This window comes from Crocuta crocuta, unplaced genomic scaffold (assembly GCF_008692635.1).
Source record: "Crocuta crocuta isolate KB4526 unplaced genomic scaffold, BGI_CrCroc_1.0 scaffold737, whole genome shotgun sequence".
NCBI classification, from domain to species: Eukaryota; Metazoa; Chordata; class Mammalia; order Carnivora; family Hyaenidae; genus Crocuta; species Crocuta crocuta.
In genome coordinates, this window is record NW_027527804.1 from 1,684,280 (window position 1) to 1,689,352 (window position 5,073).

Here is a 5,073-nt window from a genome sequence, read left to right on the forward strand (position 1 = left end):
ACTCCTACTTCTTTAAGCCACTGGATGGAAGCAGGTTTTATGGCCACACTTAAATTATCAGTAAAGTGGGTTTGGGATACAGTGATGAAAGCCTCTCCTTTAGAGGCAGAGAGGCCAAGGTTTCAATCCTAATGCTGCTATTCAGTACCTGTGTGATCTGAACCTGTTAGAGGCCCAGAACCCTGTCTCCTCACCTATAAAATGAAGATAATAATAAATAATGTATTCAAAGTATTAAGCACAGTGCCTGGCTCATAGTAGGTATGTCACAAATCTGGTGTCTTTTTCCCTACACCAATAGCATAGATTTGCTGTTCTCAGTGTGGTCTGGGGATTCTGGTGGGTCTTTGACACCTTTTCAGGGGGCCCATAAAATCAAAACTATTTTCATAATAATACTAAAATATTATTTCTGGTTTTTACCCTCATCCTCTTATAAGTTTACAGTGGAGTGGTATATCACAATAGTTTAAATGTAGAAACAGATGTGAGAATCCAGCTGTCTTCTTTTTAAGTTTTTTAATGTTTTTTTATTTTTTGAGAGACAGAGAGACAGAGTGTGAGCAGGCGAGGGGTAGAGAGAGAGAGGGAGTCACAGAATCTGAAGCAGGCTCCAGGCTCTCTGCTGTCAGCACAGAGCCCCATGCAGGGCTTGAACTCATGACCTGCAAGATCATGACCTGAGCCAAAGTAGTAACGCTTAACCAACTGAGGCACCCAGGTGCCCCTAGCTGTCATCTATTAAGCCAGATATTAAAGATTTTCAAAAATGTAAAATAATGTCACTCTTCTCACTTTAAACTATTACTTTGTACTCTTTGAAAATGTACACTTTTTTTTTTTACAAATATATACATCATTGTATATATCAACATATGATGGGTCTACCATTGCTGATTTTAGATGAATTTAGANTCAGAACAATTGAGGACAGGTCATTGAAATCCGTAGCATGCTCCCCAAATCTATTTTAGACCTTGGTTTTATTCTATTTACCTCTATAGTTTCTGTAATTAATATTTATCAACTGATTTAAAGTTTATCCCATTCTCATTTTAGCCTCCATCACTCTTTGGTAGAAGTGTGAATCTGCTAGGAACCAACCAAAATGTGGGCAAAGGGCCTAGAAATCTCACCAGTTAGTTAATCATCTTTGAATAATTGTTCGCTGTAATGGTTAATTTCATATCTTGCAGTGTGTTTTCTTTTTTAAGTTTATTTATTTTGAGAGACAGAGACATGCTTTGGATTTCAGAGAGGGGAGGGGCAGAGAGAGGGAGAGAGAAAGATTACAAGTGCCCTGCAGTGTGTTTTCTTAAAGGGAGACATATTGACATACAGTGAAATTTTCCCTTACAGTGTACTATTGTATGAATTTTAATAAATGTATACACCCATGTAAATACACTCATGATAGAAAAAAAAATGTTCCCTTTGGGGGCACCTGGGTAATTCAATTGGTTAAGCATCTGGCTCTTAATTTTGGCTCACGTTCATGAGTTCAAGCCCTGCATCAGGCTCTGTGCTGACAGTGCAGAGCCTACTTGGGATTCTCTCTCTCTTCCTCTCTCTCTACCCCTCCTGCTTGCNCTCAGAATAAATAAATAAACTAAAAAAAAAAAAGACCCCTTTGAAGTCAACCCTTCCCCCTCCCCCAGCCACTGGATTGACTTACGTTCTTACAGCTTTTCCTTTTCCAGAATGTAATATCAATGGAATTAGACAATATGTAGTCTTTTAAGTCTGGTTTCTTTCACTTAGTAATACATATTTGAGATTTATCCATGTTGTTGCATATGTCAATAGTTTGTTCCTGTTATCTATTGAATTTGTATTCCATTGTATGCATGGATGAATCAGAGTTTGTTTCTCCATTCACTAGTTGATGCCTATTTGGGATGTTTTCAGTTTAGGTGGTTTCAAATAGAGCTGCTATACACAGCTGTATACAGGTTTGGGTATAGACATATGTTTCCCTTTCCCTCCGGTAAATGCCTACTGATGACTTCCTAACGTGGCTATACCAATGACATTTTCATCATGTATGCCATTGATAAAGATTTGAAGATTTCAGTAATAAAAAAGTCTATCTCCCATTGGACAGCTATGTTTGTAAACAGTAAAGGACAGACATTGGGAAACATAAATGCATTCTGTTTGTCAAAATTTATTCTGAAAAATGGAGTTAGAATTTCCATATATCATTCTGCTTTTCAGCTTTTGTTCATTACAGGTATGTTGTTTTCATTTGATTATCCATTAGGAAATATAAGTTTATGCATGCTGAATAGTGCTATCATAACAAAATTCATAAAGCATTTGATGTCTTTTATTTTGTCTGGCATCCACCATAAAATATAAAGCAGAACCTAGCTGGTAGGGGACACTCCCTTACACCCCCAAAAAAGGGAGTGAACACAGGGGAGTTATTTCTTATTTAAGATGATGAACCTAACAACATGGCCTTACCTATAATTTTCAGTAAAACATTAATAAGCCAGTTAGAATCAATATTTAGACAGTAGAATTATAATTTTCTCTGCTCTTACAACCACATAAGGCCAAAGGAGATTGTTCCCAGGAGAGGAGACCTGAGACAAGTCAAATTTTTTAAAATTTATATTTTTTTATCAGTAGCTATAAACTTGTGCCTTTTTATATGCTATTAAAAGAGAAATACTCAAAAACTCATAAGCTGCCTTGAATTGCAGGTACCTCTTTCACATGCTACAAGGCTTCTAGCATCTGTATTAAAATATTAGATTGCAAAACTTACTACAGGACATACAGTAGTCAATCATGTGGCTCTTTTGTTAATGATGGTTACAAATGTGGCTTTAGAATCACGTAATGATGATTTCTATTCATAAAAGAAATTGTCTTTTGAATAGCCACAATAAGGTTCTAATCACTTGATTTTAAGATAATTATCAGTGCTTAAGTGAGTGCATTTAGGTATATTAAATGAAATCTGAGCTCCAATATGTCTATAAAGGAAATTCCTGCCTTAAAACTGTTGACCATAAATCTATTCCCTTTAGTGACTTTGGCAGATGTAAACCTATCTTTTCAAAATTCGTAAGGTTCCAACATTAGTCATTCCTGAGATACTGCTAAGCTTTGAAATCTTTGAGCCAAAGTTCAGACAGCTATCATTATTCATTTTGTATGGCATATCAGTTACCGTGCCAGAGGAAACGAGGCAGGAAAGGTTGGATGACCACTTGGGCTAACAGCAAAATTGCAGATTTTGCCAAATTGGTTTTGGCCCTCCTCATCTTTTTTGATCCCACTCTCACTTCCAGTTAGCCTCTTTTCACTCTCCAGGGCCACTGTATTATCCCATAGTCTCTGTAAGCTCAAAGCAACCCAGGATGTCCCCTCAAAAGTGATTTATACTATGGGTGCTTGGGTGGTCAGTCAGTTAAGCATCTGAATCTTGATCTCCGCTCAGGTCATGATTTCATGGTTTGTGGGATTGAGTCCTGTGGCAGACTCTGCACTAATAATGCAGAGCCTGCTTGGGATTGTCTCTCTCTCCTCTCTCTCTCCCTCCTTCCCTCCCTCTTTCTGCCCCTCTCCCTGCTCGCTCTCGCTCTCTCTCGCTCTCTCTCTCTCAAAACGAACTTTAAAAAAAGTGATTTATACTAAAAATAATCTACCTCTCACTCTTCCCTCTCCTCAAGATCTTGGTTTCTCAGCTGAGTAGCCAAAAAGGAAATAATCTTGGTTACTGAATAAAATAATTGATATTAACTAGGGTAGGAATGATTGATAGGCTCAAAATTCCTGGGCTAGCTATTTTCTATTGTCCCCCCAGATCCATTCCCACCCCTCTCCATCCTGCTCCATGGCTTGGAAAACTGGGCCTTCTGGGCTACATCAACAAATAAACTTGTCCCCTGGTTCCCAGTAGGTTTCGCCAATGGGAGATACTGGCAGATGTTTGAAGGACATCATAGTGACTTCAGAATATTTGTTTCCCAAGTTCCTTTCCAATTTCCTTCTCAAGGCTTGTCTAAGTCAATTGAACGAAGTCCATACCTTCTGTAGGGCAGCCTTTCATAGAGTTTTTATGGACTGTGGCCACAATGCAATCCTCTTGCTCTTCTGGGCCTAGAGGCTCCCCATTGTTCCTAGTTCTAGGATCTTGTACCATCCTTTGTTGGATTTCCCCAACCCTGCTCACACCTCTGCTAACAGTAACTTAGTAAACCTTCCTCAATTACACCATTTAGACACACCATCTCTCATCTACAAAGACACTGACTAGGTCCGCAGGTTATTCACCCTGCTTTCTTCCTGCCCTGCGCTTCCTCCACAAAACAGAAATTAGACATCCAGATTTTGGAAGTTATGAAACCAGTAAGATGTGAAAAGAAACCTCTGCTTCTGCACACAAAGAAATGGAAAAACATTCCATGCTCATGGATTTGAAGAATAAATATAGTTAAAATGTCATTACTACCCAAAGCAATCTACACATCCAATGCAATTCCAATCAAAATTGCACCAGCATGCTNACACCCTCCTGCACTGTTGGTGGGAAGGTAGAGTGGTGCAGCCCCTCTGGAAAACAGTGTGGAGGCTCCTCAAAAAATTAACAATAGAATTCCCCTATGACCCAGCAATAGCACTGCTAGGAATTTACCCAAGGGATACGGGAGTGCTGATGCATAGGGCACACGTATCCCAGTGTTCATCGCAGCACTCTCAACAATAGCCAAAGCAAGGAGCCTAAGTGTCCATCAACTGAGGAATAGATCAAGAAGATGTGGTTTATCTATACAATGGAATACTACATGGCAATGAGAAAAAATGAAATCTGGCCATGTGTAGCAACATGGATGGAACTTGAGGGTGTTATGCTGAGTGAAATAAGTCAGGCAGAGAAGGACAGATAGCTTATGTTTGCACGTATAGGGGGATTAAGAGGAACTTAACGGAAAACCATGGGGGAGAATAAGGGGAAAAATAGTGGGGGACAGGGAGGGAGGCAAACCATGAGAGACTCTTGAATGCTGAGAACAAACTGAGGACTGAAGGGTGAGGGGGGAAGGGAGTGAGGGGGTT